The 26038-nt window shown below is 37.6% G+C and overlaps 1 protein-coding gene and 1 pseudogene across 5 annotated transcripts in view; one reads left to right on the top strand and one right to left on the bottom strand.

Moving 5' to 3' along the window:
- Positions 1-26038, top strand: part of ROBO1 (roundabout guidance receptor 1) — a 1191004-nt gene that overhangs the window by 435235 nt on the left and 729731 nt on the right. The window lies entirely within an intron of this gene.
- On the bottom strand, positions 5003-5591 carry LOC122908392 (annotated as a pseudogene).

The raw sequence follows: 26038 nt of genomic DNA, 5'->3' as shown, positions 1-26038 counted from the left end.
TTCCAATTTACATGTTGAAATCTTGAGACAGATTTACAGAAACAAAAAATATTATCTGGAGAATCGGCAAATTAAGGGGAGCTTCCCCAGTCACAAAACACTCCTGGCATCAAATTCTCCTAGGATGACCAATTATAACCCCATTGTGGAGTCAGTCTTCCGAACCCAGATGCACAGTGGAGAGAGATTGTGGTCGAATAGAATCTTTTCTCTGACCTTTGCTTATTCCTTTGGACCCCTGATGACTAATACCTACTCCTGAATTATACTTCATTTTCCTGTACCAATAATGACAGTTGGCACTTACACAGTTCTTGGCTTGTGCCAAACACTATTCTTAGTGTTTTGCAGCTACTAGAACATTTAACTTTATGATGTCCACGTGGATGGCAGTATTTTCACAATTACATTTTACAGATAGATAAACTGAGGCAAAGAGAATCACCAATATGATGAAGATCACACAGCTGTGTAAGTGGTAAAGCCAGAATTCAAACAAAGGAGGTCTGTTCTAAAGACTGCTCAAAACCAATATTCGAAACCACCAAAACACACCCGCAAGCAGATCCTAATCTTACTTATATTTGTTTTGTGAATGCGAAGAAGAAACCAAAAAAGTGTGTGCGCAAAACACTACCTCTTCCTTTTAATCTCATGTTTTATTCCTTGTTTGCATTGATCTAGAAATGAAATTTGAGCCCATTTATTCAGCTTCAGAAACTCAGGAACCAGAGCTCATACTTTATATGTACAGAAATGCCTTCTGGCTCCACAGCTAGAGGAGGTTAATGCTTAAATGAGACTCGTTTCAAACAAAGTCAAAATTAAGGAATCTGATTTGGCAAAGTGTTGCGTTTTTAGAAGTCTTGTGTTCTCTCCAAACCACCTTGTCCTCGGGGAATTCATTACCTGACAAGCAGGCTTGTGGCAGGTCAAGTTCAAATTGGAATTTTGACTGTGTAAACGCAGCCTCTCGGTAGCTGCAGTTTTCAGTTAGGTAAATACTTTAGATAAACAGCTTCATTATTTTTTCTGTACAACTGAGGATAATTATATAAATTATAACTAAATTCTGTATAAACTATAATCTCCTTGTAATTACCTCAATTAATGTTTTTAATTGACATAATGGTTCACTTTTTACCTTAATACCTGAGGCATTTCCATTAACTCTCTGCGATGAATATTACAATTGCTCCTGGGGTAAAAGTCCAACAGACTTGTTTGCCTCTTAAGTAGATACACTTGACTTACAAACTGGTGGGTTCTGAAAGGTTATTGTCCTCCCTTTATAAACCCAAAGTAACATCATTCAAGTGTGTACTTTCACTACCTGTTAGAGACAAGAAAAGAAGACAGATAGTAGAACACACATATGAAGGTTATTCTATAGGTTAAAGAATTTTCTTAAGCTTTGAAGGCAAAATTCCTCATTCATTCCATGTAGGGTGCTGATCCTAGACACATTCCTCCAGAAGCAGGTATAAAAGGAAAATTAATGAATCTAGACTTTTAACAGATTCCCCCACCATATCATGGCTTCTTGATTGCCCAGCTCCTGTGAATACATAAGAAAAGAAATCAGTTCCTTTTGGCCAAAATGGAAAGTACCTAGGAACAAAGAACCCTTTGTATTAATGGGGGGGGTGGGGAATGGCCTGAAGCCAGAGTGCAAATGGAGGAAGGAGTCTTGAAAAATTCTATTACTCAGAGAAATTCTAGTTTTCTGGTTGGTCTGAGGCAAGTATCCTCAATGCCCTGAAACTCTCTTCCGGTCACTGATTTCCTTTACAGATAGAGAGGCCTGCAGAGCAGCACATTGACTAGGAAATGTCAGAATTAGAAAAATAAAGACAAACTCAGATATTGGTGGACACAAGGACACCAATGACAGAGTAGAAATAGTGACATGAGAGATTAAAAAGTTGGGTGATACTGAATCACGAGCTTCTGAGACATCTACAGTGGAAAATATAGTATTTTCCTTGGGTGAATTCTGTCCTGTCAACCTTCTGCTATCTTATGAGTCTTTTACATCCCTAAGAAGGACTAAACCCCAAGGAGAATACCTTTATGATTGAAAAGCCCATGCTAAAATTAAGCTGAGTAGTAAAAGAGGGATGTTTGCACTTTCATAAAAGCATTTAATGCTTCTTGAAAAGATGTTATGTCTTTGCACGAAGACCTATTTCATTAATGAATCATGCCCAACAATGGTTTAAATCTGAGATCAAAAGATTAAGTTTGTGAGCCTTTCTTCTGAGATGATAAACAACATCTTCTCCCCATTAAGTAAAAATTTAAGTACTATAGATGTTGTATGAATGGGAAATGTGTTTTCCTGAGTTCTTAGACTGGAAGTATAGAAATAGACCTGTGTAATATTACTCTGATGGGTAGTATTTGTGGGTAGTGTTTTCAAAAATGAAATACATTTATGAAAATGGTGATTCCACTCACTCACATGCTTTCCACAGGGATCTATATGCCAGTGACTGCACTGGGGTGTAGTGGTGTCCATTACCTGCTGGAGTAGATGACTCATGAGCTGTGGCAAATGCATCAAACTAGGCCAGGAAGTAGGAGGAGGAGCAGATGACAAAGGTATAAAGGGTGGTCAGCAGTGCTGAAAGCCCGGCTCTGACTGGAAACCTTGAATTGCTACTCTGCCAGTCACCATACTGAAGTGGCAGAAGCCGGCACGCTCAGCTGTAGAACTGCAGAGCAGAGATGGGGGATACAGCCCTGATCTACTGTTGGGATGCTGCTAGGCAGCTCCCATGGAATGACAGAGATGGCGAGTCATCAAGGATACTGGTATGAGAGCTGCCCGGATGGTAGATCAGGCCTTTGGAAGGCAGAGGAGCAGCAGTACAGGGTGCAGAAAAGAACAAGGAAAATAAGAATTTCTAACTGTTCCCTATCACTCTCCTTGCCATATAAAACTGTGGGGAGGGTCAAGTCTGATTGTAGCTGTGAAAAGCTTAGACACATCCCTGGCAAATGGTAGATACTCAGTCAATTCAACCCACTAGCGGTGGTGGTTGTAGAAGGAGCCAGAGTAGTAAGTGGAGGTAAACGTGGCAACAGTGGTGTTGTGGTGCCTTTCCTAGAGCGGCAATAACTTATGTTTTCTTTCTTTGGAACCTAACTTCTGGTACATCCCCCACACTGCCACCCTAACCTTCTCCCTAAAACCTTTCTGAGCTACCTATTGACTTCCTGTTGACTGAATAAATCAGAAGTATTGAATCGAGTATAAAAGAACCCTCTGCCTTTACCCTAGCACTTCTATGTCCGCACACTGAATTGAGGGATTAAGCAGGTAAAAGATCATCACAGAGAACCATATTGTGCTTCTCATCACTTCGTCATAGAGTACGTAATCACATGACTGCCCCAAGTGTGGTTTCTCACGTTAGAAATTATTTTGTGTGCCTATGTGCGTTTATGTGTGGTGTGTCTGCTTGCATGTTCTTGTCTGTGAAACTAATTCTCTCAGATTCAACTAGTTAGAATTAATTTTTCTTCCCCTTTATGTCTACTTTCATCACATTATCTACTATAGCGTTTCAATCCTTAATAATTTATCTCATGGACTCAAGAACGATACTCCATATCTAATATCAACCAGCTCAATATTTGGAGAACAGTGAAGGCTAGAGTCTGAACAAAAAGAAAACACATTCCATTAACTAGACTGTCTCAATGTACTTTTGCTCTGGTCTCACAATTTTTTTTTTCTCTTACTTTTGTTACAGACACTTAGGAAAATAGTTTGTCCGTAAAACAAACTGCCTACTTACGTTATTCAGTGCTACAAGTTGAAAAGTTAATACTGATTCTTAACTCTTCCTACATAGTACGATATATCTGTAGCTTGGCTAATTTAGAAATAGCTTCATTTCTCTTCAATCTGCGTGATCGTTATGTTCTGTGTGTTCGAATTTAAAACGTGTATAAATGTGAAGTTAATCTGTCAAATTTATAAGCAATGAGCATCCATAAATCTTTTTAGTTGATGAATTACATGGTAAAGGCAAGAGAACAGAAAAGGGATATATAATTTGTCTAGACACTGTGCAGCTTTTTTTTTTTCCCTCTATGACGTTCTGGCGTGATTAGAGTATTAAAGGAAAGTAAACCTAACAGTGTAATGGGATACTTCCACTTCTAGTTAGCAGTCTTGCGATTCAAAAGGCAGAAATGCAGCAAAAGGATGATCTAGCAGGAGGATACCCTGTTCAAAATTACCTTTGCCGGGATTTTTGGGAAACACAGTTAACTCAGCAAGAGCCGAGGAATGCTTGAAATGGAAGCTAGTTTCTTATTGTTGCAAAGACATATGTCTTGATTTGTAATTACCAGAAGAACGGGTTGCACATACTGTACTTTAAATCATTTTCCCAGCAATGGGAACTAGTACAGACATGTAGGCAAAGGGCATACCATACTTTCCTTTTAATTTCCCACAGCTTCAATCAGATCCCTTTAATTAGAAATAATCACTGGATAGTTAGTGAGCTTTTATATAGCTTTGTCTTTCATTGGAAAAAAAAAGTCAGGATGTCATAAAATTAGACCTCGTATTCAAACAGCTGAACTGAACAGGAATGAAATGAATACTTACCAAAAATCGTATATGGAAAGAACTATGAGAAATGTTATCCTAAAATAATTAGGAACTTATAGGAACCAAAACCTTGATTTTGTAAAAGTAAGATCTCTTTTTTGGCTTTCATTTTACCATTATTCAAAATCAAACAAACAAATTAAAAGCAAAAACAACAACAAAAAAGATTTTGCTTAATGTCAGGAGCATAGCCAGAAATCTATGGGCCACTAAATTACTGTCCATTTTATAGGTGATTTAAATTTGAATGAGATTTTGACATTTAAAAGAATATCAATTTATACAGTTGAAAAGGTTTTTTTTTAAATTTTTTTATTTTTTTCTTTAACAAAAGGGTCTCTGGGGTGACAGGACAGGCAGACCAGCTTCTCAGGGCTCAGGGACATTTGGGCAGATGTGTAAGTCCTTTGGGTCAGCCTGGGCTATTTCTGGGACAGGTGGCACCGGCTGCAAGATGGAGAAGCTTCGGGTGCCTCGGCCTCCAGGACTCCTGGAACAGCTCCTCCTTGGTCAATATGGGGAATTCATCACTGCTGCCTTCAGTTATGCCCTCAGGATCTCTCTCGGCCCAGCCTCAGGGGCTGAGAACCCTGTGGGACCTCAGTGGTCCCACCGGTGACACAGGGTGGTGAGTAGGGGGGTGCCCCCAGGGCTCGGCTCAGTGCTCTTCTGCAGAGAGCCTTCCAGATGGAATCTCTGGTTACTATTCTCATCATTGAGATCCAACAGAATGAGATCCAACAGAATGACCACCTTGGGGCTTGGGACCCCTGCCCCGCCTCTCCAGGCCTCAGGTTCTCTCTGTCCTACCACCTCACCTTCATTGCTCCTCCTCCTGGGAGGTCCACCGCTGGCATCCATTTGAACATATATGAAGGGAAGTGTTGCCCACGGTCACCCAGCCCTTCTTCCATCCTCAGACCTTCTCGATGGTAGCCATCAGCTTCTTGATGTCATCCTTGGCCAGGCTCTGGTCCATGGTGTAGGAGATGGGGCTGAGGCCAGGCCCACGGCTGGTCCCTCTCCAGTCCCTCAGACTCGGGCTCTGCACCAGGCCCAGGTGCCTCTGTCTCAGCCTGCTGTCCCTGCAGCACTCGGCTGAGCCCTCCCTTTACAGTTGATCTTTTAAAGTAAACCACTCCACAAAGTTGAGTGATCACTGGTGACTCTCAAAACTACTTCATCTAGTTTAATTTTATTTCTCACAGTTGTCTCTGAGATCACTTGAGATCATGTGATTTGATGTCATTTGACATGTGTGAGGCAATATAAAACTGTAAAGCAAAACTATTTTACTTAACCACAATTTCCGTTTGTCTGGGAGAGGCCTCAAATAGCATTTTTTAAGAGGTTTTTTGAGATGTAATTCACATACCTTACATTTCGCCTAAAAGCCACTTCAGTGGTTGTACTCATGTACTTCTACTTCCGTCAAGTTAGAACATTTTTATCACTTCAAAAAAAAAAAAAAATTCCTGGGTCCTTTAGCTATTGCACATCTGTTTTCCAATCTCAACAGCCCTACACAATCACCGATCTCCTTTCTGTCTCCATAGAATTTCCTATTCTGGGTATTTCATATCAGTGAAATCTTATAATATATGGATTTTTTCTTTTATGGTGTGTGTCTTTCTCTGAGCATCATGGTTTCAAAGTTCATCCATACTGAAGTGTGTACTGTACTTTATTCCTTTTATTTTTTAAGACTTATTTATTTTAGAGAGAGCTAGCATTGTGGTTTGTGCTGGTGGAGGAGCAGGTGGTTGGAGGAGTTGTATGGTTGAGCTTTTATATTTAGGTCTTTGATTTATTTCTAGTTAATTTATATATATACTGCGAGAGAATTCTCTTGCCTGTGAATACACAAAATTCCCAGCACTATCTGTTCAAAAGACTTCTTTGCCTGTTCAGTGGTCTTGGTACCCTTGTTGAATATCATTTGGCCATAGACACACAGATTTGTTTTTTAACTCTTCTGTTCTATTTATCAGTCTATCTTCTATCTTATGTCACTACTGTTACAGGGCTTCAGAGTTCTTATCTCACAGACTCAAGAAATGAATCTTCCAGAAAAAAGGGTGAAGTGAAAGTTTATTAAGTAAAGGTAAGAATAGAAAGGAAAGAGCTGTCTAGGGTAAGAGGGGTTCAGAATGGGTTACCACCAAGGGTTTTTATGGTGGGTCATTTATGGGAAATTGACGAGGGAACCTGGTAGATTTCTTATCAATATCATGGTGGATTTGTTAATATCATGTCTATATTTAGAAGGAACCTGGTGGACTTGTAACTATCATGAGTATAAACAAGCTGTTCTTATAAATATCATGTCTATTTCTTCACATCTGGGATTTCTGTGAGCCTGGTTACATAGCCCATGCGTGACCACACTCACTTCACCTCCTACCTGTCTTGCCCTACCTGTCCCTTACTTACTCCTACACAGTCTTGATTATTGTTGCATTGACATAAGTTTTAAAATTGGGCAGTATGAGGCTTCCAATTTTGTTCTTCTACAAGGTTATTTTGTGTCTTCTCAGTTCCTTATAATCCACATAAATTTTTAAGTTTTTTTTTCCACTTATTTAAATATTTTTTCATTTCTTTTAACAGTGTTTTGTAGTTTTCAGAGTGTAAGTTTTACACTCCTTTTGTTAGTGTATTTCTAAATTTATTATTTAATGTAAATGAAATATTTTCTTAATTTCATTTTTCTTTTTTTTTATATATTTTTTTAATATTTTTATTTATTTGACACAGAGAGAGAAATCACAAGTAGGCAGAGAGGCAGGCAGAGAGAGGGGAGAAAGCAGGTTCCCTGCGGAGCAGAGAGCCCAACGTGGGGCTCGATCCCAGGACCCTGGGATCATGACCTGAGCTGAAGGCAGAGGCTTTAACACACTGAGCCACCCAGGTGCCCCACTTAATTTCATTTTTCCATTGCTTATTGAAATGATATAGGAACAGAATTGGGTTTTGTGTATTGTTCTTGTATGCCACAACCTTACTGAACTCACTTAGTTCTAATCATTTTTTAGTGGATTTCTTAGGATTTTCTATATAGGAGATCATATAAACTACAAATAGGATAAGTTTGTGTCTTCCTTTTCAATCTGGATGCCTTTGATTTCTTTTTCTCACCTGGATGTACTGGCTAGAAACTCCAGTGCAGTGTTGAATAGAAGTGAAGAGACCAGACATGTTTTTGGTTTTTGTTTGTTTGTTTGTTTGTTTGTTTTCTGTAGGAAGAAAGCACTCAACCCTTCAGTTAATCATGATGTGCATTTTATAATAGATGTCCTTCATCAGTTTGAATAAACTCTTTTCTACTATTGTTTTCATTTTTTTTAATCATGAAAAGAGTGTTGAATTTTTTCAAATGCTTTTTATGTGTCTGTATAGGGGACCATGGTTGGTTTTGTTTGTTTTGTCCCATTTATATGTCGTATTACTTTGTTTTTATTTTTGTTTTTGTTTTTAATGGTAAACCAACCTTGCATTCCTGAGATAAATCCCATTTAGCAATGATGCTACTTCTGCTGCTGCTCTTCTCCTTCTCCTCCTTCTTCCCCCTCCACCTCCCTCCCTCTCTTCCTCCCCCTCCTCCCTTCTTGGAATATTGCTAGATTCAGTTTGCTAGCATTTTGTCGAAGATTTTCACTTCTACTTTTATAAGAGATATTCATTTGTGATTTTCTTTTCTTATGTCTTAGTCTGATAGTCTGGTTTTAGGTATCAGAGTTATGCTAACCTCATAGAATGAGTTAGGGAGTTCTCCTCCCCTTCTGTCGTTTTTGTTGGTTGGTTGGTTGGTTGGTTGGTTGGTTTTTTAACAAGATTTTTTTGAAAATGTATTAATTTTTAATTATTATAATATTATATTATATAATTATATAATTATAATTATATAAATATTAAATATAATATTTATTATAATTTTTAATTATACATTTGAAAATGTATATAATTTTTTTTTTAATGTTTGGTGGAATTTGCCTATGAAGCTAACCAGGCATGGACTTTTGGGGGATATTTAAAATTCCTAATCCAATCTCTTTGCATGTTATAGGTCTGTAAAATTATCTGTTTCTTCCTGAGTCAGTTGTAATAGTGTGTCTTTTTACGACTGTGTACATTTCATCTAAGCTATTTAATATACTGGCATATATCCTACAATTTTAATTTTTTTGAAAGATTGGTAGTACTGTTCTCTCTTATTCTTCTGATTTTAGTAATTGGAGTCTTCTCTCTCTCTCCTTCCCTCCCTACTTCCATCTCACTTCTCTTTTTGGTCAGTCTAAAGGTATGTCAATAGTCTTAAATTTTCCAAAGAATCAGCTTTTGGTTTCATGATTTTCTCTACTTTTTCTCTCCTCTAGTTCAATAATTTCCACTTTATTATTTATTTCCTTCTTCATTATTTATTTCCTATCTTTATTATTTATTTCCTTCTGTTTGCTTTGGGTTTACTTTGCCCTTCTTTTTCCTCTTAGATAGAAGATTAGGTTATTAATTTGAAATCTTTCTGCTTCTGTATGTACTATATATATATATATATATATGCATTTGTAACTGAAATTTCCCTCTGAGCATTACTTTAGCTGAATTCCGTAAGTTTTAGTATAATGTGTATCATGTGTATCTTTATTTTTATTCCTCTCGATATATTTTCTGTTTTCTATTGTGATTTCTTCTTTGGTCCACTGCTAATTTAAGAATGTGTTGTATAATTTCCACATAATTATGCATCTCCCAGATTTCTTTTTGTTCATGTTTTCTACTTTTATTCCATTGTGATTGGAAAGCATACTTCATGTTATTGTTATAATTCCTTTACATTTAATGAGGTTTGTTTTATGCCTAGCATATGGTCTATCCTAAAAAAAAAAATGTTCCATTCACACTTGAAAAGAATATATATAATTTTGCTGTTGTTGAGCATCCTATAGATGTCTATTAGTTCCATTTGGTTTGCAGTGCTATTCAAGTCTCCTATCTTTTTTTTTTTTTAAAGACTTTATTTATTTTATTTGACAGACAGAGATCACAAGTAGGCAGAGAGGCAGGCAGAGAGATAGAGAGAGGAGGAAGCAGGTTCGCCGCTGAGCAGAGAGCCTGATGTGGGGCTTGATCCCAGGACCCTGAGATCATGACTTGAGCTGAAGGCAGAGGCTTTAACCCACTGAACCACCCAGGCACCCCAAGTCTCCTATCTTATTTTTTTCTTTTTTAAAAAAGATTTTATTTATTTAGTTGAGAGAGAGACAGAGAGAGCATAAGGAGGGAGAGGGGCGGGAGAGAGATAACCAGAACTCCTACTGAATAAGGAACCCAATGTGGGGCTGGATCCCAGGACCCTGAGATTATGACCTAAGCTGAAATCAGACACTTAACCAACTGAGCCACCCAGGTGCCCATAAGTCTCCTATTTTATTATTAATTTTCTTACTAGTTGACTGCCCATTATTGAAAGTATGGTATTAAATTTCCAGCTATTATTGACGTTTTGGACCCTAATGAACATTTGGCTAATGCTATGTTGGTGAGGAAGTTACTGAAATTCTCTCTGGGCTTCAGTATCCTTATGAATATGAACCAGCATTTACTTCCAGTTTTAAATCATTGGCTTCTTACCACTTTGTGACTCTATCATTTTTATTAGACCTAGGTCATAAATTCATAACTCGTGAATTCTTATGCTAAAATATCACAGATGTTTATTTTCTTCCACAAAGCTTTTTTCAGTGTTACCTTCTCAAGTAGAGTCAGAATCTGAAACTTTAGGAAATCAAGACAGGGCCTTGGCTAGGTTGTTGGCCAACTCTTGTGCTATATAGTATGTTGTTTGGATGTTACGAAAGCAGTAGAATGTTACGATTTAGAACTGAATTGATATTATTTTTCCAATGAAACTTTGGGGTTTTAAATTGAATTATTATTCAGTCATAACCAGGCCTTTTTTTGCAGAAGAAACTTAGAATTTTGATTGTAAGTCTCCTTTGTTGTGTTTCTTTGGAAATGGGAGGAGACATACAAACATTAGCTTTGCCATATGCACATGAAGTTTCTAAAGTAGTTGTCTCTTTTCCCCTTTCCAAAACATGCAATAGACAACTCACTGGTAACTTTTGCTGACAAACATACCATGCAGCAAATTCCTACCAGAGATGGTTGTCATTAGAGATACAGCACTGTTTATAATTTAAAACCCAGAACAAACATGACCTCCAATGGGATGCCTTCTCCAAATCCCAAGAATTACTTTATTAGTCCTCTGCCTCCAGATTACTGCCTCCAGATTATTATGACACTTTTTCCATGGTTGTTTTTCCCATCTGTCTTCCCCACCTTAAAAAAAAAAAAGACTGAAAGGAAAGAAAACTTAACCTTACAGATAACAAGTGCAAATAAATGCATACATTTTCATTTTAACACATTGATAACATTGATTATCATTATGGCCATGATAAAAGATGTTTCTGTTATTTGTATTATTATCTATGCATATCTCCACGTAACAAAAATAACTTATCTGCACTCTTTCCTGTCTGAGCCCTCCATTCACATCTACTACATTTGGTTTAAGTTCATGGTTTATTCAGTACCTTTGTTGAAAATTCTTATTTGAGTACCCTAACGAGTGAGCCAACTACTTTTCTTTCTTGACATGGGAATGTTATGTGCTACATTTGTTGATACATTTTAGCTAGACTCTGAAGCCATTGTCTGCTCCTGTTTGTGGTGGCTTCTGGTAGATCACCTGTGGTCAGGGTCTTTTCCTCTTGTCTTCTCCACAAGGTTTCTAAAATGTTTTTTGCCAATAATACTGTGTTGCCATTTATTGTCTGTAGTGAGTATATTGAAATTATTTGACATGTCAGATGTCACTTAGAAGTTAAATCCTTTATTAATTTAGTGACTGAAATGTATTATTTACCTATCTTGTCATTATTTAGTACAGTTTGTTGAAAGGATAATTTAGGCTGTGCTGCCTGTAAGCTAAAACTTGACCTTGACTGTCATCAGAAATATTTTACAGCCAACAGACATGCTGACATATTAAAGAAGTTTCGGTTTTCCTTAGAATCCTATTGTCAAGCAGTATAAGTGTTCAGTGTCTTTTAAGGCACACATGCACATTATTACTTAATGTATGTTTATTGAAATATTTAGAAAATAAAACTAAAAGCAAAGGAGGAATTACAACACCCATCCATCCCTTCTGTATTATCAATCCTTGAATAAAAATATTGTTAAAATTTAGGGTATGGTCCTTTCTAGACTCCTATGGGTTTATCTGTGTCTATTTACCTATAAAATTATATGTATCTACACATACTTCTGCTGAAAAAAAAAAGACATACTATTTTGTGGAATTTTTTTTTTTACTCATCACCTTATTATTAATTCCAAGAAAACATTAAATTAAAGTGAATATTTTGACTGTCTACAATTCAAATTTCATAATTATTATAGCCATAACTAAAGTATCTATTAAAAAACTACCTCAGCTCTAACTGTAAAGTATAGCCCAGTTTTTCTTTCTGAATAATTATAAAAGAATCATTAATACAATAAATACACATATGATTCTAGAATACATTTTACTTTGAAAAATGATAATTTTTAGATGATATGCCTCTGATCTAAGATGGTGAGCATGTCTGTGTAGCTCTTTTTAGGAAATAAGGCTTTACACTGAAACTTTTTAATTTAGGAAATTTTATTTAAAAAGTCAGACCTCATTTGGAAAGTTGATGCTCACATAACTTCTAAGAAATGATTTGATCTCACACACACACACGAAATAATGCCAAAAAAATTCACTTAGATGCTGAGCATTTATGCAGACCACTGTTCAAAGCATATGTGTTCAGACATAAGAGAAAGAAAAGGACTTTTTGAAGAGTTAAAAAAGTGTTTCAGGTTTTGATAAAAAGTCATATGAAATGAAACTGAGAGCCAGCATGTCTGTTTAGGACATAATTTTCTACCTCATGATGACAGTAGAATATAAAAGCAATCCCAGCATATTCTGTCATCCCACTGAGGTTTCAGACCTCTGAGAAATTGAAACTATGAAAAAGGAGCATTTAGAGAGTACTTCGTTCTGGTCAGAAAGATATATCTATAGTTTTGTCATCATCAGAAGCCACTTTCATTAAGCCATCATCAGCCCTAATTTGTATTATAATTGTAATTCAAAAATATCAGATGACTGTATTTCTTTATGAATATAAATAGTAACCAACATATAGCCATTTACATCAAAGATAAGAAAGTAAACTCAACAAATTTCTATCAGTGCATCTGTTTATCTAGGATTTGAGGAATATGAAACTGACTTCAGTTAGGTTCTTCTCAAAAGTTATTCTTGACCTAATTCCAAATGAATCCCCACCATCTTAACTTCTCATTAATATTTGAATATTCTAGCCAGTTGTAGAAGCTACCATATTTCAAACCTGTGCTGTATTAAACCATCAAGTATCTACAAAGCGCCCCAGTATGCAAGGCATGATGAAACACTGAAAAATATTGGTAGAGGATTAACAACAGTGAAAAGGCAACAGTAACTTTAATAAAAGTAGCAACAGCTTATAAACTGTCCAAAAGGGAAAGACCTGTTTCAGTGTAATTGCTGATGGCCCTGGAATGTATGGCAGGGCAAGGAGACAGCCAGAGATGTTATAGCCTCGCCACAGTCGGAATGCGGTCACTCGAGTTATCATCTCACGATTAGGAAGTGGCTGTGGTAGGGTGTAGATAATTCCAGTGAAAGCAAAACGGTGTGGGTCTTTATCTCTTTTCCTATTTTGTGTGCTGAAAGGACAGGTTTTGAAAGCCAGTGAGTAGCCCCCCACCCCGTTCGCAGGTACTACACAGGTAATTGGACCCAACAGCAGAAGTGAAAGACTTGGCCCTAGTGAGGCAGTCTGGAATCCTTGCTCCCAGAGAGCAAAAGTCATCTAGATGAAACAAAGAGGGAAGAGAAGTGAAATGAGAGAGGACAGGCCCTCTCTGTCAGATTCTTCATTGAGTCACATGTCAGCTGCTTAAACCTCTGTTTCAGTCAACAAAACGCCTTTCAGGGACTTTAAATGACTAAGAACAGGAAGTAGTGGGAGTGGTCTCCTGCAGTAGAAAGATGGCGGTCAAAAATGACTTTGGGATCAAACAAATCATAAGGAACCAGTTGGCCCAAATCCCAAATATATATTGTTAAAATACTTAGCATGGCACTTTCCATACTGTCTTTTAATGAACAAATTTCAAACATAGCAAAAAATTGATAGAACAATAAATGAACATTTATGTTACTCTTCCCATATTAAAATTTATTAACATTTTACCACAATTATTTCATCTCTCTTTAATGATATATATGCATGTATGTGTACATTATTTTTTGCTCTATTATTTGAAAGCTAGTTCAGACTTCAAAATTCATATCTTTAAAAAGGCATTCATTTTTCTAAACGTAGTAAGATCACACCTTAGAAAAAATAATGATTCTGTTATATAATGGTTAGCCTATGGACAAATTGTCCAAAAGTGTCCTAAGAAGGTCTTTTGTAGCTGCTGCCAATGCTACTTTTAATTTTAAGTTATAATCCCAACTAGATTCACATATTGCGTTTAACTATTACTCCTTTTTATTTTATGGATTCTGTCCCATTACTGCAAATATATTGGGCCAGTAATTCTTTGCTGTGGAAAGGTGAGGGCAGTCCTTTGCGTTGTGAAATGTTTTATACCACTAGATGCAAGTAGTACTTCCCCCCAACCCCAATTTGTAACGATCAAATTGTCTCCTGATATTACCATCTGTCCTCTGGGGAAGAAAATCACCCCAGACTGAGAATCACTGTTCTTTTAATCCAGAAGAGTACTTCTGTCTGCACCTAATGTCATGTCATTTAGCCATGCCTAGGAACAGGTCTGTATATTACACCTGTATTATATAATACACCTGTATTATATTATACCTGTATTATCTCAACATACATCACACTCATCCCTCTGTAGACTGTTTTAGAATTATGGATCTCAATAGGAGACAATTAGCATCTGAGCAATCATAAAAATCACCTGATAGGGGTGCCTGGGTGGCTCAGTCATTAAGTGTCTGCCTTTAGCTCAGATTATGATCCCAGGGTCATAGGATCCAGCCCCACATCAGATTTCCTGCTCAGCGGGAAGCCTGCATCTGTCTCTCCCACTTCTAATTGTGTTCCCTTTCTCGCTTTGTCTCTCTCTATCAAATAAATAAAATCTTAAAAAAAAACAAACTATCTGAGAAACTTGCCAAATACCAATTCCTACATTTTTCTCCTAGATATTTTGACTCAGTTCTGGATTGGGACCTGGAAATCTGAAGGTTTTTTTTTTTTTTTTTTAAACACTCCGAGTTTTCACTGTCCCAATTCAAGTTGGGGGCGGGGGAGCAAGTGTCTTCTGATACTTCTTTCCACTTAATGTGGGGAAACCTATATCTACCTATATCTTCAGCCTATATTTTTGTGTAAAGCAACATCAAGTATTTAATGGTGTCAGATGTCATCAATAGTGCAGTATTTTCAAAATGTTTGTGTCTAATATTGAAATCCCACTAGTTCTCTCATTGTCTCAAGCTTATTTCTGTGAGGATTTTTTTTCATTTTGATTCTAACATGTGGACAACACAAGTTAGCCTCTTTTCTACCATGAATGCTTTCCCACCATGATTTCTATTATGATAGAAGGCTATTATTATTTTCTTTTTGGATAGAAGTTTATTTTAAATTTCTCTTGTCATCCATTGCTAGTGGGAATGCAAAATGATACATTCGCTGTGGAGGACAGCTTGGTGGTTTCTTAAAAAGCTAAACATTCTTACCATGTAATTCAGAAGTCACGCTCCTTAGTAATTACCCAAAGGAGTTGAAAACATATATCCAAACAAAACCTGTACATGGATGTTTATAACAGCTTTATTCAAAACTGCCAACATTTGGAAGCAACCAAGTTGTCCTTCTGTAAGTGAGTAATAAATAAACTATAATCCATCCAGACAATGGAATATTTTCAGCACCTAAAAGAAATGAGATAACCATCCTTTAATGAGTATTACTAAGTGCAACAAGCTAATCTGAAAAGGCTGCATACCATATGATTCCAACCATATAACATTCTGGAAAAGGCAAAACTTTGGGAACAGTGAAATTCTCAGTGGTTGCTAGGAGTTCAGGAGGAGGAAGAGGTAGAATAAGCAAAGCACAGAGGATTTGTGGGGCTAACCGGCTCCGTATATTACTGTAGTGGTGGACTTGGGTCAGTATAACTTTTTCCAAACCCTTATTATGTACAACACCAAGAGTGAAGCCCGTGTCACCTATGGATCTTGGATGATAAGCTTGTATCAAGGTAGTCTCACCCATTGGAACAAGTGCACCACTCTGTGGGCATTAATGGGCATTAATGGGGGAGACTGTGGGTATGTAGGGACAGGGAGTATATGTGAATTCTATGTACCTTCTGCTCATTTTTGTTGTACACCTAAAACTCCTCTAAAAAATAAGATCTATTAGGTTTTTTTTTCCTCTTAACTGCTCAATCATGTTTTCCTAAGTCCTAGACCAGCTGCCATGTAATCAATGGACTCTTTTTCCCCCTCTACACCCCCAAGTATAGTTACAATGTTCCCTGAATTCTTCCTTTAGAGCAGAACTTCTCAAACTGCCATGTGGGGGGGTGGGAGGGAAGGAAAGAAAGAAAAGAAAAGAAAGAATCACATAAGCAATTGTTAAAATCCTCATTCCCATTCCTCCCCTGGAAAGAATGACCTTAAAGAGTTTGGGCATTGAGGCGCCTGGGTGGCTCAGTGGGTTAAGCCTCTGCCCTAGGCTCAGGTCATGATCCCAGGATCCTGGGATCCAGCCTTGCATCAGGCTCTCTGCTCAGCAGGGAGCCTGCTTCCCCATCCCCTCAGCCTCCCTCTGCCTTCCTCTCTGCCTGCCTCTCTGCCTACTTGTGATCTCTGTCAAATAAATAAAAATTTTTAAAAAAGAGTTTGGGCATGTAGTATAGAAATATGAAAACTAGCAAACGTTCCAGATGATTCTGGAATAGGTGAGCCAAGACCCAAGATTTGAAACCTCTTGCTTTAGAGCATCTGACATAGTCATCATTTTGGCCTTTTTTTCTGTGACTTCAGGCCGATTCTGTTCAAACAGGGTTTACAATAACTTCTTTGCTGGTGACCCTAATTCCTGTCTCCTTTTGCTACAATTATGCCTTTGTAAGCTGCTGAAGTAATCTTCTACAAATACCATTTTTATCATGCCACCTTCCTGCTCAAGAATCAGCTACTCCTACTATATCAAGTCCAAACTCTTGGCTTTTAATTCAAGGTCTCCTGTCAACTGGCACTTTTGTACCTCTCTAATTTTATCTTTTCCCACTACAGAATGACTCTCCCTCTAGCTAAATCTAGCCAACTTTCCATTCTTCCATGCTGCTTATTTGTGTGCCTTTCAGTTTCCCATCTGTTGGAACGCTCTCCTGTTCATTTTCCCCAACATGGAATAAACATTTGCTCCCAACTCACCTACTTCAGGAAAGTTTCCCTGATTAAATTTTTCCACCTAATTGTTATGCTAACTGAATAAAAATTAGCAAACTAGACTATAATTTCAATGAGTAGAAATAACAAAAGAAAGCTCTAGTATTCTAAAGGAGGAATGGTATGTTACCTTTTCAGTTATAAAAACAAAGTATTCCTGCAATAAAAGTATCAATCAGAATTTTCATGGAAAGGTAGGTGCAACAAAGTATTAAAAAAATGGATTGCGGGGTGCCTGGGTGTATTTGGTTTAAAGCCTCTGCCTTCGGCTCAGGTCATGATCCCAGGTTCCTGGGATCGAGCCCCACATTGGGCTCTCTGCTTGGCGGGAAGCCTGCTTCTACCCCCCTCCCCACTGCCCCCCGCCTGCCTCTCTGCCTACTTGTGATCTCTCTGTCAAATAAATAAATAAAATCTTTAAAAAAAATAAATAAATGGATTGCAAGTTGAATATGAGTGCAGTAGTTGGAGTAAAGACTCCAGTGAGACAAGAAGACAGAGAGAGCTGGTACGAAACTCATGAATGGAGAAAAATAAGGTAGTAACTCCTAAGATATGAAATGACTGTGGAGACAAAGCACAGTAGAAATGCAGCAGGAAAACAAAGCTTCAGTTGCCGCTCCAAATTAATCTAGCTCCTTCCCAGAAGCAGTTTTGGTAATGCATGGACATTAGTTTTATTATTTTATAAGAAAAGCTGCTATATCCAACCAACTATTGGTCTCTTCAAAGCAGTCATTTCTTGAGCCCATGGAGCAAAAACACTTTTACCAAAGATTCCATTCCAATGACATGCTGATGCATACCTAATTCATTCAGTACACCCAGATTTATTTCCAGATGGTTCTATGTGTTAGGAATTCATGAGAGTTGCTGGTTTTCTGTGCCCTCACCAATACTTGGGTTTACCTATCTCCAAATTTTTTAATTGAATAGGGACATTATGATATCACATTGTGATTTTACTTGCATTTATATAATTACTAAGAAATCAATGCATCCTCTAAGATACTTCAGAGCTATTTTGGCTTCTCTATCTTAGAACCTGACTAATCAAATCTGCCTAACTCTTTCATATTATGTCTAATAACTTCCCTGTATTCCCTCTGTATCAGCCATGTTGAACTCCAGAAGACACCCAGAAATACCAGGATTTTGCTATTCTTCTTAGGTTTGCACATTTTTTTTTAATTTTCCTGCCAAACTCCCATATACTTCCTGTTCACATTTCAATTATAACACTTTGCAGATTTCATGAAAAGCATTTGTATCTATATTTCCCCACAAAACCTGGCCTTTAAAAAAAAGAAGAGAAAAAAAGAAAATCTTTGCTTTCCTAGCTTCTAAGAAGTAGGAAGTACATAATGAAAGTGAAGTACAAACGTACACACCTGATTGAAATTTTCTTCTTAACATCCTAAGAGGAGAGACTTCCTCTCTCTTAAGGTGAAGAGAGGCAAGACAAAGCACCGCAAGGTGCACACTTAAGGGAGTCTGTCAAATTCTTCGAACTACAACCCCCAGCCTCATCCACCTGGAACCCAGAGGTCTCACATTTGCCTTTTCCTGGTAACATGAATTTTTGAGCTCCAGAAGTCCTCTCTTCCTTCATTCAGGCCAAGATCCAAGTTCACCTGAACTGGCTTGTACCTGAGGAAGTGAAAGAAAAGATCACAAAAACAGGAAACAGACAAGCCTGGATCTTACAACATAGCTGGGGAAGATTGCAACAGTATGAAACAGGCTGGAAAGAGCAGAGAAATGGAATCAGACATGCCTTTGAGGGTGAGGCAGGTACTATCTTTTGGGGTGTATCCAGATGCAAGATAGAGAAGTCCATTAAGGTGATGGTGAAAAGTCCAGCCAGACTCATGTAAACTGGTATCAAGAAACTCAAGTGATAGACATTGGGTAGTGGGACGGCACGTGACTTCATGCAAGACCAGCAGAGCAGACAGTCTGTCCTACCTGCCAGGTAGGTGGGCCCAAGATCCTGAGAATCAAGAAACTAGAGTGTATATGTTTGGAGTTGGATGGGTCATTTATTAAACTAAATGATCAAAGTCATTGGAGAGAATTTAGGGTTTGCCAAGAACAAGATACATTCTAGATCTAGAGAAACTATAGTGGTAAAGACACAAAACAGGGATCAAGATATGTTCCCTAAATAACTATACAAGTTGTAAACTTTATTTATTCACTTATATTCACATTATAACAGATATTTCTGAGTGCCTTCTAGAGGTTCAACATGGACGTTGATCAAGGGTATAGCATTAAACAGACAAAAATTTTGGCCCTCAAAAGGCTTAACATTTTATTATTATTTTTTAAGTTTTTATTTATTTATTTGGCACAGAGAAAGAGCAGCAGAGGGAGAGGGAGCAGCAGACTCCACACTGAGCAGGGAGCCTGATGCGGGACTCAATCCCAGGACCCCAGGATCATGACCTGAGCCGAAGGCAGACACTTAACTGACTGAGCCACCCAGGTGCCCCTCAAAAAGCTTAACATTTGAGTGGGCAAATAGGAACAATACAAAAGTAGAAAAGCAACATGTAGTCAGATGTTGATGAGTGCCAAAGAGAAAAATAAAGCAGAAGAGAGAAATGGGAGTGTCCCCAGGCAGGGTAGGATTAGACTGTGATTCCATATTTGTTGACTAAGGAATAAAACAAGTGGGCACACGCATGCAGGGGGAGAGAGAGTGAGCTGCGTGTTCACCAGCCAGTGGGAAGACTGTGGCACACAGGTGCATTGCTGGCATTTTTGTGGAAAAGCAAGGAGGCCTGGGTGGCTGGAGAAGAATGAGTCAAGGGAAGAAAAGGCACACGAACTAAAAGATGTAAAGAGGACTGGGGAAGTTCAAGTAGGGCCTTATGGTTGACTTCCAGCATTTTGGTTTCTACTTACCAGTGAAACACACTTGGAGCAGAATGGTATGAAGAGCTGACTTGCATTTAAAGGTGATTCCTGTTTCTGCTGTGTTAACCACAGACGGAAGAGGAACACGGACGAAAGCAGAGAGAACTGTCCAGGAGCTATTGTACCAAACCAGCTGTGAGAAAGTGGCTCCGATCGTGGGAGGAGTAGATAGAGCTGGGAAGGATCTAGGCGCGTTTTGGAGAGATTGTCAATAATACTTGTTGTTGAATTGGTGGATTGTATGAATGGCGAGAGAGATGAGGCACGGCTTCAGAATTTAGGGCTGAATGGAAAGAAGAATCGACTCACCTATTACCTAAAAGAGAAAGGCTGCAGGGATATAAAATCAGGGCTGTTTTTAAATACCATGAAACTGAGATGATTATTAGCTGTGCAGATGGATATGTCGTATTGTTAGTTGCACACCACAGTGTGGAGTTCAGGTGAGAAAACTGAATAGAAATATGAATTTGAGGGGCATCTGCATGGCTCAGTCAGTTAAGCATCTGACTCTTGATTCCGGCTTGGGTGGTGAGATCAAGCCCCGTGACCGGCTTCGGCACTGGGCAGGGAGTCTGCTGGAGATTCTCTCCCTCTGCCTCTCCCTCCCTCCCCCTTACCCAACTCTGGCACCTGAATGCTCTCTTGCTCTCTAAAAAATATATACGCGTGTGTGTGTGTGTGTGTGTGTGTGTGTGTGTGTGTGTAAATTTGAGAACACTTACTTGGTATTTAAATTCATGAAACCAGAGGAAATCATTAAGGCAATGGGTATAGAAATGGTAAAAGGAAATGGTAAAAGGAAGTTCAAGGTCTGTTTGTTTGTTTTTTTTAATATTTTATTTATTTATTTGACAGAAAGAGAGAGATCACAAGTAGGCAGAGAGGCAGGCAGAGAGAGAGGAGAAAGCAGGCTCCCTGCTGAGCAGAGAGACTGATGAGGGGCTGGATCCCAGGACCCTGAGATCATGACCTGAGCCAAAGGCAGAGGCTCAACCCACAGAGCCACCCAGGTACCCCTAAAGGTCTGTTTAGAAGTTGAGAAGGTACTGGAAAATGAAATGAGACTGAAAAAGAGCAGACAGCAATGTAGGGAGAAAACCAGGAGAAACAAATATCCTAGTGTCTAAGTGAAGAGACGTAACAAGGGGCGGGAAAGATCTGAGGACAAAATTAAACAGTGAATTTACCAACATGGAGATTACTTGTGATCTTGGTTCACTTTTGTTTTTTACTGAACATAGTTTTTGCCCAAATGCAGGAACTATTCAATGATGTTAGTGATACACATTGTAAATCAGTTGAACAAACAATATAACACCATGTGTGGGCAAACATAAGGTATGCTTATAGAGATTATACTGATTTTTTTTTTGTCATGCTTATCCCAAGGTGATAATCCTCAAAGAGTAACTGTTCCAATAACATTAAAAAATAGTAATGTGTTTAAAATTATTTAGTGCCTCCTAATATAATCAACTTAAGATATAATATTTAAGTTTTATCTCACTATTTTGTAGAACCTTCTGTAATGTTTAATCTTGACTAGTATATCTTTAGTTCCTCCATAAGGTCATTAAAAATGATTCTTACTTATTGAATCCCACCAAGAGCCAAGAATTTTACATGGATTTTTATAGTTCAACAGAGGTATTATCATCATCATTTTCAAGGGGAAAACTGATCTAGACTCTTCTGGGTAATAGTGTGCCGTGCGAAGCTGGTATTAAACTAATACAATAAAGGAGGAGAGTAAGTTCTCTTGGAACAAAGACAGACTTTATAATTTTTATTCATATAACATTTTCCTTAATAGTTCACTCACCAAAGGTCCTCAGCATGTTTATTGATTACATTAAACTAAAGCTAAAGCCTACTTTGAAACCATGTAGTTAACTCCAGATCTGGTAATTAGGTGACATATATTCTGGCAAGAAAAATTAGAACTAGGCAAATATTTTGTGCAAAGTGATCATATGATGTGTGATGAAGAGATATAACAGAAAGCAAATAAGCAGTTTCAGGAATGAAGTTGGCAGTTTTCTGTGAATTATTCGCGAGAGTAAAATCTATTTTGAAAACATGACTGGTTCTGTTTGACAGAACAAACAGGCAAAAGAATATTGAATGCAATCTTTAAAGGTAGTCATCTGTATAATTTATGCCTGAATTTCATAAGTAAATTTCCTGCTATGTTGGTTTAAAATTACGTAATCAAAATTCAACATCAACAGATAATAAACGCCATCAAGAATTACTGGCATTTTTAATTGGATGAAATTACAAATTCAGTGAATTTTATTTTTTATAAACTTTTTAAAAAACTCCAATATAATTAACGGGCAGTGTTATATTAGTTTACAAAATAGTGATTCAGTAATTTCATGCATTACTCGGGGCTCATCACAGTAAGTGTACTCTTAAACCCCTTTGCCTATTTCACCTTCCCCCATAACCACCAGTTTGTCTATTTTTCCTCTTTTTTCTTTGTTTTGTATCTTAAATTCTACACATGTATTAAATCATATGGTACTTGCCTTTCTCTGACTGACTTACTTCACTTATGGTTATATCCTCTTGATCCATCCATGCTCTTGCAAATGGCAAGATTTCATTCTTTTTTATGGCTGAGTCGTATTCCTTTGTGTATATACATCACGTCATCTTGATCCATTCATCTATCGATTGACACCTGGGTTGCTTCCATATTTTGGCTATCGTAAATAATGTTAGAATAAACATAGGGGTGCCCATATCCTCTCCAATTAGGTTTCCTATTTTGGGGGGTAAATACTGGAATTACTAGATCATATGGTAATTCTATTTTTATTTTTTTGAGGAACTTCCATACTGTTTTCTACAGTGGCTGCACCAGTTTGCATTCCTACTAACAGTGTGCATGAGGGTTCCTTTTTCTCCATATCCTTGCCAAGACTTGCTGGGGTTTTTTGTGTTTTTGATTTTAGTCATTCTGACAGGTATGAGATGATATTTCATTTTTTTTAAAATTTTATTTCCATTTCCTTGATGATTAGTGATATTGAGCATCTTTTCATGTGTCTATTGGCCATACAAATGTCTTCTTTGGAGAAATATCTGTTTATGTCTTCTGCCCATGATTTAACTGGATTATTTGGTTTTCTGGTGAATTCTACAAGTTCTTTATATATTTTGGATATTAACCTCTGATCAGATATATCATTTGTAAATATCAGTCATTCAGTCAATTGTCTTTTTGTTTTGTTAATTGTTGGAAATTCAATGAATTTTAAATTGTAAAACACTAAAAACAATCCAAATTAATCATAATTAATTTTGACCATTTTACATGTAGAGCTCAATGAATTTTTATTATAATTTTTCTAATATCATTGCCTACTATTGCCTTATATTTTATAAGCTATTTATTCAAACTATTAACTAATAAAAGGCCATCTTTACTAGGGTAGGAAGAAACTGGAAATGTTTCTTGATTTTATTAAAATCTTTTTAATATGATAATTTATTGAAATAAGTGTAAAGTTTATATTCTTTTCCCTTTATAACGTCCCTTTATTGTTTTATGGTTTAAAAGTTGCTGCAGATATTTTAACATATCCTGTGGCTATAACATCATATTATTTGGCTTTTATTTAATTTGGTTAAAAAAATTCTATATACATTTTGATATAGTATCATATAAGAAAGCAATTTCTAGATCATCTCTATATCAGTATGATTCCAGCATTGCCTTGCATGAGTTTCTTGAGTAAACAATTTTTTCTGTGGTATGACATAAATATAGAACATGCTTATAAAAGTACCATACTTGGTGAATTGGTACTGGAGATCTTAAATATCTTTTGAATTCTGATACTTCTAAATTGGTTTCTTCAACTTTTTATTTTAATATTTAATTTATAAAAGCAGGCCCATAAACTTTAGTAAGATAGAGGAGAAAACAATTTTGCTTTTTTCTTTCTTTATGTAGCAGAAAATAAGTGAATGAAAGATCTGTTTCAAAGTTAACAGTATTATTTGGATGGCATAAACCTTTTAACCTACTAGTGTTTTCCAGTATATATTTGGGTACATGTAAACATTTTCAGGTCCTTTCTGCTAAGGGTGCTCGTTCATAAATCCTTTTTTTTTCATTATTAAACATAGATTTATTGAACACCAACTATTGGCCAGGTCACTGGGACGTAACAGTCATCCAGGTAGAAGTCCTACTGTCATGGAGCTAATATTTTAGTTGTAGAGAGCAGTTACACTAAAGAAGAAAAAACAAAAACAGGTAATATATTAGATGAGAGCAGGTCTTATGAAACACCATAAAAGATATAAATGGGGAAAGGAAGTGGTGGGGAGGTTGAAATATTAAATAAGAAGGTCACATTTGGCCTCTCTGTGTAAAAAAAAGGAGAGTTATGTGCCAGTCTGGAAACACTTCAATACATTTTATCATTTACCAGGCACTATATAATGCTTTGCATCTATGAACACATTTAATTCTCACAGTCAGCTATGAGCTAGGTAATAACTCCATTTTACAGATGGGGAAACTGAGGCACAGAGAAGACTGCTGTTTGTTCAAGGTAACAGGCTATTAGCAAGATGAAACCCAGGCAGCTACTTCCAGGCTCTGTGTTTAAACAAGACCAAAACATGCCAGGTATGGGAAACCACAAGGGCAACTGTCTGAGAAGTGCAGGTGGTTGGTGTGTTGGCAAAGCTGCCCTGTGGACAGCGTGGGTGGATGGAGTTGGCAGCGGAGAGGAAGGAGGGGTGCGCCTGGAGTGGGAGGTGGGTGGGATGCAGGTCCTATGGGACCTTGTGGATATGAGGACTGTGTGAGAGGCAGTCATTTAAGGCTTGATAATTAATAAGGATTTATGCTATGAACTTGGCTAATGTGTATGCTTCCAATCAAAGACGTTTCATGGGGCAGGGAAAAAAATGGCAAGAAAACAATCATAATCAGAAAGAAAGGAGAGGAGGCACCTGGGTGGCTCAGTTGGTTCAGCAGCGGGCTCTTGATTTCGGATCAGGTCAAGATCTCAGGGCCCTGGGATGGAGCCCCAAATTGGGCTCTGTTCTCAGTGTGGAGCCCGCTTGAGGTTTCTCTCTCTCCCTCTGCCCTCACCTCCCTACCCCCCAACCCTCTCTCTCAAATAAATAAATAAATAAGCCTTATTTTAAAAGAGAGAGAGAGAGAAAGGAAAATATATTAAAAACTCTCAGGCTAATTTTTGCAATCATAATGTACTTTTTAAAAAGATTTTATTTATTTATTTGACAGAGAGAGAGATCACAAGTGGGCAGAGAGGCAGACAGAGAGAGAGAGGAGGAAAGCAGGCTCCCCACTGGGGCAGAGAGCCTGACGCAGGGCTCGATCTCAGGACCCTGGGATCATGACCTGAGCCGAAGGCAGAGGCTTAACCCACCAAGCCACCCAGGCACCGCCATACTGTACTTTTTAAATATCACCCCAATACATCCTATTCTCCTTATTCTGTTGTGTTTTTTCTACAGTGTACTCATGCTGTCTAATGTAACAATATGTTTTCAATTTTTCAATAGATTTTATTTTTAAAACTGTTTTAGGTTCACAGCAAAATTGAATGAATTACCTGATGGACACATGGTTGTTAACCTATGTGGACAGTTTATATTAGGGTGCTATTTTATTCTTTATCTCCTGACCAGAGTACATCTGGTTCACTGCCTTATCTGCAGTGCCTGGAAAATCGCTTCTCAAATAATTGATACTCAAAAATTATTGAGGAATTAATTTCTCAATTCAAACAGGACCTTTGTTACCAGGAAAGATCACTTAAGGCAACCTGGCAAATGTGGCCGTTTTCAAAACACTGCCATGTAGATTTTTGAGGCTAGTT

This window comes from Neovison vison, chromosome 6, assembly GCF_020171115.1.
Source record: "Neovison vison isolate M4711 chromosome 6, ASM_NN_V1, whole genome shotgun sequence".
NCBI classification, from domain to species: domain Eukaryota; kingdom Metazoa; phylum Chordata; class Mammalia; order Carnivora; family Mustelidae; genus Neogale; species Neogale vison.
The sequence above is the reverse complement of the archived record's forward strand: the minus strand, read 5'-3'. Positions and strand labels throughout refer to the sequence as shown.